Below are 13,493 nucleotides of genomic sequence, written 5' to 3'. Positions count from 1 at the left end.
GTTAATTCATTACAAAAATTAGCATGTGATTAACATAGGGGATATATCTGGAATTTATGTTCTTTCCCAAACCTTCTTGTTATTAGAGCTGCATCCTTGAACTGGCTGCCCATTTAACCTCATTTTACTTTTCCCTTTAACAGTTTTATGAAAACATTTAAGGGTGACTTAATGTGGCAGAATAAACACCATTCTAGGATAAAGAAGACATAATTCTAGTCTAGACTCTATAATTTACTGGATAGGGGATCTTGATTATAACACTGAAAATTTCAGGATCTTGGTTTCGCCACATATAAAATGAAGATGATGCTTTCTTTATCTGTTCTTATGAGATCACCTGTCTTACAGAAATTACATTTTAAAAGCATAAAATAGTACATAAATACTATGTGGTGATGGCAGTAGTACTGTTAGCATTTTTATAAATCCATATTTTCATTTTGGCTAAATTAGCTAAATACCATTAGAAAACAAATACCAAAAAAAACACCATGCAATCTCAATTAAGTTTAGTCTACCAATTTAAAAAATAAAATAAAAAAAAAGTTTTGAAAAGGACTGACTTTTTATATTCTTCACTAGATGGAAACTAAATTTGTTAGAGATTAAGTGATAGCACAAGTTAGCTTTTTAATTAATAGAATCATTTTAATGCTTTATTAATAGAGAAAATTATACCAAACCTCCATTAGAGTATGAATTTAAAAAGAAGAGAAGCAAATTGTCTTCTCTTAGTTTTAAAAAGGAAGCTGTGTGTATTGGTTAAGTCTCCAGCTCTGGAGGTAGAGAGTCTTGGGTTTGGAGACTGATTCCTGCACTTAGTGCCTCTGGGACCTCAGGCAAGAAGCCCCACTTTACTCTCCCAACTGGGAATCAACAAAGAACTCCTCCCTGGCTGAGTAGTCTTTGTGTGAATGGAGGGAAAGAGGAGATAAGACAGAGGGCATAAATGTGATAGGGAAACACAGTGATGATGTTTTAGATAGTTTGGTAAATTTTCTTCAAAATTTTCTTACAGTTGAATCCTTTTTCTTTTTTTTAAGTTTTTATTTATTTATTTGAGAGAGAGAGAGCTTAAGTGAGCACAAGTGGGGGGATGGGGGGAGCAGGGGGCGGGAAGCAGACTCCCTGCTGAGCAGAGAGCCTGATGTGGGACTCAATTCTGGGACCTTGGGATCATGACCTGAGCCAAAGGCAGGCACTTAACCAACTGAGCTACCCAGGTGCCCCAAATCCCTCCTTTCTTATATATTTCATTATAACGTTCTCTTGTATTTCAAAATGAACTGTTTTAAGGATATTATATACAAATAGATTGCATGGCAATGCAGTTTATACATGTGGATGCAAATGGTTTTAGGAAGAGAATAAAAAGTCATTACAGAAAGAGAAGACAATGCCAGTTCATCTGTATTCTGCCCTCAGTCAGTCATTCCTGCATTGCCCCTCAGAGATATTTTTCTATCTCCCTTTTGCTTTACATACCTAACATGGAGACTTTTGAATACATTTAGTAGAATAGAGGAGCCACCTTATAGCTTAAAAAAAAAATTGTTCACTATGATGTAAGAGTCTCCTAAAAATGCAAGTGTTAGAAGTGCTTCTTGATTGTGTACAGTCTTTATATTTACCAGGGAAAAGCTTTCTAGAGTTTGAACTTACTGAAAGTTTGTTAGGTGAAAGATATTACACAAGGAGCTAGGTGCACTATACTGAAATAATACAGTCTTTCAAGGACTAATTAAGGAATCACATTTCGTTAATAGATTCTTTAGTTTTAAGACCATCTGACTAATAGTTATTATGAGAGGGTTTTCTTTTTTTCTTATTTGGTCAGCACTACTCTAAATCACATAAATAACCATTTGGAAATACAAATACAGTTAAATTCAATAAAATGTGCCAATCCTGATTGATGATTAAAGGGTGCATTTTCCTGGAATTCTAAAACATTCCTGCTACTTTCATATTTGACTCATATTTCATCTCCCACCTCATATGCCCCGCACATACTCTGATGTGACCAAACGCCTATTTAGTTACTTTTAACACATACTAAGATTTTTAATGAATCTCATGCAATTTTTTATGTAAACTGGGTATATTTCTTTTTTTAATTTTTTTTTACTTCAGTTCAATTAAATAGCATGTAATGTATTATTTGTTTCAGAGGTAGAGGTCAGTGATTCATCAGTCTTGTATAACAACCAGTGCTCATTACATCATATGCCCTCCTTAATGTCCATCACCCAGTTAGCCCATCCCCCACCCACCCCCCTCCAGCAAATTTATCTATTTGTAATTCTCTTGGCATTCAAAACCAAGTTCAAGGTCGGAATGTGGACTTTTTTTATACTTTTAAACTGTAGAGTGGACTGTTACATATTCAGGTTGTTGAGATTCTGTGGATACAGACTATAATGGGAATCATAAAAGAGTTTAGAATAAACTTTATTACATAAATCAGAAAGAATAATGTGTTGTTTCTAATTTTAGCTACAACCATGATAAGCCATGCTGAAAGATAACTGGATGGAACAGACCATTCTGGCCTACATTCATCAGTTCCTCATCATACATCTCAGCCAATTCAATCCGAATATATTTGGAGATGTGTTCCCAAGACTCTGGGGCATTTTATCTCTGATTAGTTCTCTTCCAATGCTTCACTCCACAACATTCAGTCTTTTTCTGCCATCAGTCCTCTTTTCTCTTCCCAACCGCCAGCTACCTCTGTTTCTAACTCATACTAACCAAAACTATTTTCTGCTGCCTACTGTGTATTACTTTGTTTTTGGGCTGCAGCATTACAGTAGGAAGTATATTTTACAAATAAGTCTGCATGAAAATGAATGTTGGCATTTGTGTAGGATTTAGGAAATTTAGGAAGATACATTAATATACCAGTACTGTAAACAATTGTATACTCATGTATGAGTAATTATTAATTTTTCATATGGATGTGGAGACACAATTCAAGGCAAAATTTTGTATTTGGAGTATATAGATAATGCATAACTTTGTCAAGTAAGAATAAAAGTATTGAAAAAAAACCTGAATAAAGCTTACAAATAAGATGATGATATTTTGGCATCTGATTGATAAATATAATTAATAGTTCTTAGTCTTTATAAGAGTATATCCTACTTCTAGTTCAGTTCTGAGCTGATGTGATCATAATAGCTTTCATTTGAATTGTGCCTAAGAGTTTATCAGTACTTTCTATTCTGTTATGCATTTCAAGTCTAATAATCATTTGTTAAATTATATAATTCCCTTTATTTTGTAAATGGAGACATGTGACTGAGAAAGATTAGGTAAATTGCCCAAGTCAAGTATGGATCCAAAATTTAATCAAGATTTTCCTCAACCCCTAAATAGATTTTTCTACTGTGGCATGCTAGGCACCCACAGATTTTATAATGTAATTGTGCAGCATGCTTTTGAACCCCATGACAATCTTCAAAAATTCAGTAGATTTTAGCCCTTTTCATCCAAGATAGATACCATTTTCACTGGGAATTATCAAGTCACTTTAAAGCAGTCTGCTTATAGAAGAACTGGGTGCACTTAACTCATGATTTTGTTTTTTGTAGTTGATGCTGATTATTCCTATGGGGTAAGAATAAGAGGTGTTAATGGAAAGAAGATTGAATGCTGCCTTTGGAATTGAGATCTGACATTGAATCTTTTCTCCATGTCATATCTATATGATATTGGAGAAGTTAGGCAACTATCTCTCCAATTTCCTCATCTATGAGAGGTTAATTCCCCTTATTGCCTCAAAGACTATATAATAATGTGAAGATTAGATGATCTGAAACATATAGAAAGGCCAACCCCAGTACTGTAATAGAGTGGATTTTTAATAAATAGTATGTCTCACTTCCCTGTCCCCTTACTAAATAAAGGTAATCCCACATTGTTTAGCTTTTTTGTGTTTAAGAATTATTGGTGATGCATTTTAAGTAACTAAAACTCTCAAAACAATAGTTAGTATATGATCATTACTTACAACAAAAAAACTGCCATGTCTATATAAGGTATATAAAATCATTATCCATGTAGAACTGTTAACATCATTCCCTATCTATGTAGAACAATTAACTCCATAAACATCTCTTACTCAAAACGTAAGTTCATGAATGTTCTTTCTTTGTTGTCAGACAGATGCTGTGTAATGCATCATACTTCTAAATAGGAGGTGCTCATTCCTACAGTTTCTAGGAATCTACTCAGTTCAACACTCTAATGTCATAATCCCTTCATCATCATCACCATCAGCATCATTATTGTCATCATTCTTCTCCTTCTTATCATCATTTCTAACATATATTGAGTGTTTACAATCTGCCAGGCCCTTTACCAAGTGCTTCATATGAATTGCCTTATTAATTCCTCATTTTCACCCTTATGAGTGTATATCTTAATTCCATAGTATAAATAAGACTAACAAGTTTTATTGTGGTTAGATAATCCATTCATGGCCAAGACCCAGTAGGTAGTGGAGTTTGGATTTGAATACAGGCAGTCTTATTTGGGGAGTCCATTATGCTTCTATGTCTTCATTAGGCCATAATATCCACAGTTATATTCCATTGTGGCAAAAATATATTTTACACATTGATCAAAATTTGAGAACAGAAATGTGGAAGTTTCAGACTTAAATTTACTTAAATTAAATTCTTACTTAAAGTAAGATTTCCTTTACTTAAATTCCCAGAGTTACTTAAATTGCTTAAATTCCCAGAGATACAATAGTATGTTTTAGAGGTGTACCTAGGAGGCAGGCAGATTAGGACAGACTGAAGTTCCCAGTGCCTGAGAGCATTTCAGTAACATAGGGTTGAGATGTTTCAAGAATTTTTAGGATCAAACTTTAGCATGCCTGAAGTAATCTACTTGGGTGAATATTTCAAATCTCCAGTCATCCCCAGATCATGAAATGCAGCATTTCTTTTTTATATTGTAATCCCTATTTGTTTCATGTGTATTAGTATTCATGTATTCTACTTAACAAAATTATAAGCTCTTCAAGAACAGCGTTCAAGATTTCTGCTCTTTTTGAGTGTTATACAACCTATCATTTTGCATGTGAAGTACCTGCCTAGTGTGAAGGAAAAACTTTGTATTTGACATTAGAAAACCATATTTTCAACCTCAGGTCTGGCTCTTACTACCACTATTACCTTAGAGATGCTACTTTCTTTGAAACTTCAAAGTTAGGGGATAAGGTAGTAGACAAAAAAGAGACTTGACAAATGCAAGGTAGTAAACTTCTGTGTCAAAAGTTGTAATGTATGGTGATTAACATAATAAAAAAATAAAATAAATTCAAAATGTAAAAAAAATAAAAAATAACATAACAAGACAATAAAGAAATCATAATACTGAAAAAAAAGTTTATAAACCTAGTTCCAGTAATTCTTTTAAAGAAATTGTTAAAATCATATATATATTACTGTGCTCCCAAACATCTATTTATAAATAATTATATTGTAAATTATTTTTTTAATTTTATTGTGTTATGTTAATCACCATACATTACATCATTAGTTTTTGATGTAGTGTTCCATGATTCATTGTTTGCATATAACACCCAGTGCTCCATTCAATATGTGCCCTCTTTAATACCCACCACCAGGCTAACCCATCCCCCCACCCAGAACCTCAGTTTGTTTCTCAGAGTTCATAGTCTCTCATGGTTCATCTCCCCAGTGTTAACTTATTTAACATTTTTATATAACCTTATATAACCTATCTAACCTTATATACACATGATTATATTTAACACTGAGTCATTTCCATATTCTAGGTCATGAGTAAAATAGTTTTAAATACACTACTATTTAATCCTTAGAACAAATCTTTGACATGAGTACTATTGTCCCCAACTTGCAGAGCGAAAAATTGAGGTGTTAATCTCAGATAATAAACTTATCCCAAAATACAGAGCTAGTAACTGGAAGACATATTCAATAGTTTAACATGTTTATGGATTACAGAGCATGTTAAAGCTCTAGGACAAAATAAGTTATATCATTATTCTTTTTTTATTAGGAAGTATGCTCTGAATTTCAACCAACAAATTTTAAAGCAATGGGTTACTTCCTCTGTTTAATTCTTTCCAGGATTAGCTACATAACTTCCTGGGCCCAACACAAAATGAAAATGTAGATTTCCTTATTTAAAAATTAAGAATTTCAAGATGGACACAACAGAACATTAAATCAAGAGTAAAGACCTTGTGACATATCTGATAAAGAATTAGTATCCAAAATACATGAACTTATAAAACTCAACACCCCCCCAAACAAGTAATCCAGTTAAAAATGGGCAGAAGACCTGAACAGACATTTCTCCAAAGAAGACATGCAAATGGACAACAGACACATGAAAAGATACTCATCATCACTTATCATCAGGGAAATGCAAATCAAAACTACAGTGAGATATCACCTCACACCTACAGGAATGACTGAAATCAACAACACAAGGAACAACAGATGTTGGTGAGGATGTGGAGATAAAGGACTCCTCTTGAATTGTTGGTGGGAATGTAAACTGGTGCAGCCACTGTGGAAAACAGTATTGAGGTTCCTCAAAATGTTAAAAATAGAATTACCCTATGATCCAGGAATCACACTACTGGTTATTTACCCAAAGAATACAAAAATACTAATTCAAAGGAATATATGCACCCCTGTGTTTATAGCAGCATTATTTACAATAGCCAAATTATGGAAGCAGCCCATGTCCATTGATTGATGAATAAATAAAGAAGACACCACACACACACACACACACACACACACACACACACACACACACACACTGGAATATTGTTCAGCCATAAAAGAGAATGAAATATTGCACCTGCAATGACATGGTTGGAACTAGAGAGTATATGCTAAGTGAAATAGGTCAGTCAGGGAAAGACATATACCATATCATTTCACTCATGTGGACTTTAAGAAACAAAACAAATGTGCAAAGGTGAAGAGAGAGAGAAGGAGAAAGAGAGTGAGACCAAGAAAAAGACTTTTACCTATAGAGAATAAGCTGGGGCAACCAGAGGGGAGGTGGGTGGGGGTTTGGGTGAAATGGGTGATGGGGATTAAGGAGTTCATTTGTTGTGATGAGCACCAGCTGATTAAAATAAAAACTTAAAAAAATAAGGGGTAAAGACCTTGTGAGCATGGTGTCCAGTGCAAGTACACAGATCACATGCCCATGAAGCCAGTTCTGGTCCTTCCTCTAAAGGGTGTGAAATTAAGTTTTCATAGACCCAAGTATATATGTCTTCTCTGATTAATAAAAGGGATGAAAGTCCTATAGGAAGGAATTGTGAAGATTTATATGATACTTTCTTTATAGTTCAGTTTGATTATTTGACTCACAATGAGGCAGAAAGTCCTTAGCAAAAGGACATGATGAAGCTTCCATTCATTACCATCCTCCTCATTATTATCAATTCCAACTCCATCATTATAATCATTCCCTTTATTATTAACCATCATTATCCGATTATATTCTATGACCAACAAGTATACTATAAGAAATCACCATCTGATTTAATCCTAAGCAAAATATCAATGAAGTTCAATGGCTAAGACATTTGCCAAGTAGCACACATCCTGCAAATAATAGAGCATGGGTTTAAACCAGAGATCTCGGTTTCCAGTGCCCAGTGTCTTTCCTGCATATTATCTGCTAGAGAGCATTCTCGCAAGCACTGTTAGGAGACTTCATGTTTATAATCAGATTATCCAAACATTCATTTGTAAACACTCAAAGTTTCATCCTCAGTAATGTGTTTTTGTTGTTTTTCTTATAGTTTTTCTCTTTTGTTAAGGAACAGAACAATTTATCAAAAAGATTTAAGAGCAGACATAAAGGAACAGCAAGGCATAAAATTTAAAACACATACATATAAATATTGGAATTTCTAATTTAAATGTCAGAAGACTACTTCCATTATGAATTGTCCTTCCACAATTATTGAAATGATCCCTAATTTATATTTCTATACCCTAATTTATATTTCTATAAAATTAATTAGAATATAAGAGCTAATTTGAAAGTTTATTCTCTTATTCTTCAAGAAGATGGTTTAGTTTATTAGATTTTATTAATTTTTGTTCAATATATCAATGCCCTTCTTCCTATATGAGTCAAAAAAGCATTATTGAAATGTGAAAGTGTGATTTCCAAATTATGTTAGAGACTATTACATGGAAATAATAATTTTTAACAGCATTCCAATTAAATCTCTATAAAAGACATATTCTAACTCCCTCATGTTTTCTCTACTTTTCTAAATATATGTTAAAGTGACAAAATTATATTTACTTCCATTTAACCAGTTCAACTGGTCATTCAGCACACACACACACACACACAAGTGTAGCTACCATCTAACTAGAAGCCCGCATCTCCCACTCCCATTTGTTTCTCTATATAGTCTTCGGTCACTCCTTCTGATTACTCCTTAGAATTCCTGGTATCTATTATTCTGGTAAAGTCTCTTAAGTTTTCTCCAAAACTTATTGCTAGCAAACAATGCAAAGAGCATTTTCAAGTGTCTTTTTGGATCCATTGGCTAGGTTGTCTTGGGTGGATAAATCCAGCAATAGAATAGCTCAGGATGAGGGCTCATATTTAATTTTGTTTTTCCAGATTGTTCTCTAAATGGTTATATCACTTTTAACCCACGTTAGCGAGTACTTGGTTCTAATAAAAAGCATTTTGATTTTTGTCAGTCTAATGCACGTAAGTAAATATCTCATCTTTAAAACATTTGCTAATTACTAGTGAGGTTGAGCATTTCTTAATACTCTTATTAGGCATATAGGCTTCCCAGTTGATAAATTGCCTGTTTTCAATTCTTTGACTATATGCATTGCTTTTATTGACTTTTCCTCACTGATTTTCAGGTGTTCCTTATGAATTCTAGATATATCCAGAATATCTATTCCCTGTAGGTAATCTATTTACTTTGTATAATCCACTGCATTTAATACTTTTAGATTTAAATTTCATAGATGTCTTTAAACCATCTGGAATTTATTTGTATATATAAAAAGAGATAATTAATTTTTCCCCTGTAAAGGTAGCAAAATATAATGGATATAAGAAAAGACTTTAGAGCCAATCCAGTGAGTTTGTATCTTGACTGTTACTTGTGTGTCCCTTTGTGTAATTTACTTAACGCTAGTCTGTGCCTCAGTTTCCTGATCTGTAAAACACAAAAACAATGCCTACCTTATAAGACTGTCTTATTAAGAGAGTTAGTAAATTTGCAGTGTTTAGATCATTGCCTGACACATTTTGGATACCACATAGGTACTGTTATTGATTATATTATCATCATCACCATCATTATTATTAAACAATGGACTGATATTTCCAACATTCCTTTACAAAATAACCCATTCTTTATGGATACACTAATTTTTAATGCCACCTCTGTTATGAACTAAATTCCAAAAAATAGCATAGGTAACTTGCTGGACCCCTATTCTAACATGATGGCTTATTTCTCTTTTGATTTAATTGCATGGAATTGTTTAATTTACTTTGGCTCTAAATGTCTTAATAGCTGGTAAATGAGCCCTCTCACCATTCTTTCTCAAGTTGTTTTACTATCAGAATACTATTGTTCTTCCATACAAATTTTAGAATGAACTTATTTTTTCAAAAAAATCTTTCTCTTTCATTTTCAACTTGAATTTACTGGTAAAAAGGAGCAAGTGATTTTTGAATGTTAGCCTTGTATCTGTCACCTTTCTGAAAATTTGTGATTGTAACAATTGTTCTATCATAGGTTATGATGTATCTTTAGATAATTATTGTTTTTTTTTCCCTTTTGAATCTGTATTGCTTTTTTGTTTGGTTGCATCAGTCAGGACTCTTTGTACAATGTTAAACAATAACACTCATAGCAAACAGTTTTATCTTGTTCCTGACTTATAAAGAACAAATAGTTTATACTCTAGATGTCTGGAACATTGTGTGAATTAATTTTATAATCAAAAATACAAATATTGATATGAAAATTAACTTAACAATTTTTAACAAGCCTATGGTAGAGAAGAAATATGTATTTTATACTGAGAGCTTAAGTATAAATATAGCTTTATCTAAACAAATTAATGTAGGAAAAGATAGCCAAAATGTCATGTAAAACAAAGTGCCATTTTACAAGACTGTCTCAAAACAAGAAAAGTTTCATTCTGCATGTTACTGAGAATAGCTTTGAAGACTTCACCTCTACCTACTGGAATAGTTTATTTTTATATTAAGCTCTATAGTATGTTCATTTTACATGTAATGAGTTCTTTGGATGAAAGACTTGTGAATCTGGAATAGAAGTGTTTTTAAGATTTTATTTATTTATTTTAGAGAGAGAGAGAGAGAGAGAGAGAGAGAGAGTGCACATGAGCAGGGGGTGGGGGGGGGCAGTGAGGAGCAGAGGGAGAAGAACTAGCAGACTCAGAGCTGATCCTGGAGTCCTACCTGGGCCTGGATCCCACAACCCTGAGATCATGACCTGAACCAAAATCAAGAGTCCAAGAGTCGCTCTCTTAACTGACTGAGGCACCAGGTACCCCAGGAATAGAAGGTTTTTTGGTAAGCTTGACCTTGGGCAAACCACTTAACTTCTAATCTACATTTTTTAGGATTATTAAAAATTAAAATAATGAAGAAGAGTATGACACATAGTTTCCCTTCCTCTCTTTTCTCTCATTAGCAAAAGCATCTATGACATTTTGTTTACTTAACACATGTGGTTATTAAGATGAATGGATATAAAATCATTACATCAACAAAAAGTGTAGGGAAGAATATATCCTTCTGCTTGTTTGTTGATTTTAAGAACTTTAACAATTTTAGCTGTTAATTTTGTAAGAATGCTTTCTGAAAATTGTGTGTACCATTTCTACATCTCTTTTTTCCTGTTTCCTTGAGGAAATTAGAGGAAAGCCATAGAAAAACTACTGGTCTAAAATATTTCATTGACCATTGTTACCTAGCGCTTTGTTTCCCTGATCAGAAAATAATACAAAACCTCAATGCAAAAAGTTTCTCAGTGCCAGGGCAAAGATGTATATAAAATATTCTTTATATATCTCAGAAAGTAGAGGCGAGTAGAATTCCAGAATTAATTCATAATAAACTGTGTGTTGTATGTTTCTGTGTGTACCTGTGTGTTTACTGTTTTATTACTAAAATTTTATAAGTAATGCCTACATGAGGTAGATGTATTTTCGAATGATCTCAATCATCAAGTGCTTCAAATTCCAGGAAATAACATTAGACATATTTCAGAGAGAAAGTTGACTGAATAGATTGTGCAGTTTGATTATAACCTTTTTATTCTGTCTCCTATTGTGCTTTGACATATGATACCAACATTGTTCTGTTGCCTACAATTTGCATCCATGTAAGTCATAATAAGAAGAAAGCATCTGTGCCCCTATGCTATGCAAAACTATTGAGGCATTGCTGCAGATCAAGCAAATAACAGAATCAGAATTGAATCTGCCATGTTGCTCTACGTCTTATTTTGTTAAAAGCATTAATGCTAAGCAGAGTGCTTTCACATCTGTAATCTCTGTAATGCTCACAGCAAGCCCAGAGGTAAGCAGGACAGCAATCATGAGCTTTATCTGACGCTGAGAAAGGTGAAGTTCACAAAAGCTGATGAACTGGAAAGTAACAGGGTTGTGACCTGAAACCAAGTCATCTTTTTTTCCAGTTGAATGCCTTTCCGAAGGCAGTGAGAGAAAAGTGTATCCATTGTTTCACTCCTTTCTCCAATTTGGTGCCATGGAAATTTGGAGAACTGTCTTTGAAAAAGGGGAAAAAATGTAACACTTCAAAATAGCTTTTAAAAATTCTTCTAAAAATGATTTAAATATTTATTTTCACTCCTTTCTAAAATATTGTACTGATATTTGAAGAGCTATCTACATTTCCTTTGTATCAGGTACAAATTTGAAGGTTTAAACCAAGACTTCAACAAGAGAAGAATGAGGAAGAGATATATATTGAGAGATTTATTGCAAGGAATTGCTTGTGTGCTTAGAGGGGCTTGCTAGGCAAACCTGCAATCCTTAAAGCAGATTGTCAGGAAGGAACTGGAACTCTGGGGCGTAAGGTGAAGCTACTATTCTCAGGTGGAATTCCTTTGTTTGAGGACTGTTCTGCTTTTAAGGGCTTTTGATTGATTGATTCAAGCCCGTCAAGATGATCTAGGATAATCTCCCTTAGCTAAAGTCAACTGATTACGGACTTTAATCACATCTACAATATATCTTTATAGCAATACTTAACTTAGTGCCTGAATGCCTGGGAACTGTAGCTTTGCCAGGATGACATTTAAAAAAAAAATCACAGTGTTGAAGTGGAATTCACAGTAACAGAAACACTAACTTGGGGATTGAGGAAAGATCTTCCCTTGATGATCAGTTCTCATGGTGATTTGCTAATTTTTTTTCTCAAGCCTTTTTTAGCCACCTTTCCTTATCTACGGAATAGACATGATATCAATCAATCTGAACAACATTACTACGATTAAATGACATGATTATTCACCTATAAGGAGTTGCATGTTACACTCTTACCTGGCACCAGATATTTCCCTTCAGATCAATTAATTCAGTAAAATTGAATATATAATTGTGTATGTTTATTTATTTGTGACTTTCTTCCTAGATTATAAGTTTCAGGATCATTAGTACCATATTCTTTTTGCTCACTATTAAGTCTCTGTAAATCTTCTTCCAGCTATGTCATTCTCTAAGAAGTTCAATACCAGATCTCAACATTTTAATCAGAAAAAATATATAAATGGGTCTTGAGCTTTGTCAAGTGCCAAGGAATTTAAGAAACCAAGATATCCATATAGCACCAGATTCCTCTGATCTGTGTTAAATAGGATGGAGTCTACTCAGTATGGCAAAATAGACTAAAATCTCTGCTTTGAGCTTTAGTAGTGTAGTATATGACAGTTTATCCAAATGGTACAAATGATAAATGTAGATAATTGAGCTCTGTTTCTGTCTTCTCTGAACCATGAAATGCAATTTAGAATTTGCCCTTTCAAATTAAAATCAGGGGGAAGGAATTGAAGCAAACAAGGCTCGGGAAACTGTTCTCCAGCCCTGCATCCTTAGCAGAGCCCTCTGACAGCTGTCATTACAAATCAAATACCCTGCTAAGCAGAACTCTTCATTCCAGCAGTGCTGACATGGTACAGAGAGGATTATGTCTCATAATAGAAATTTAAATAATGACAACTTTGTTACCTCCTGTTCATCCCTTCAACTGAGTGCCAAAAGAACCAGTCCTGTCCTGGAGGTGGGATTCAGTGTGTGAACATCAATCAGAAAAATTCCTGCTGACCCAAGGTTATTTACATCAACGCTCAAACTTCTTCTGCTCTGGAAGGTTAAGAAAACCACCCCTAAGGAAGTACAAAACAT

At 33.7% G+C, this 13,493-nt stretch overlaps 1 long non-coding RNA gene across 1 annotated transcript in view; it reads left to right on the top strand.

Annotated features, from left to right (window-relative positions):
* Positions 1 to 13,493, top strand: part of LOC141370452 (uncharacterized) — a 1,695,799-nt gene that overhangs the window by 514,461 nt on the left and 1,167,845 nt on the right. The window lies entirely within an intron of this gene.

Source organism: Callorhinus ursinus, unplaced genomic scaffold (assembly GCF_003265705.2).
Source record: "Callorhinus ursinus isolate GAN/ISIS: 27379988/994484 unplaced genomic scaffold, GSC_fseal_2.0 scaffold35, whole genome shotgun sequence".
Lineage (NCBI taxonomy): Eukaryota > Metazoa > Chordata > Mammalia > Carnivora > Otariidae > Callorhinus > Callorhinus ursinus.
The sequence above is the reverse complement of the archived record's forward strand: the minus strand, read 5'-3'. Positions and strand labels throughout refer to the sequence as shown.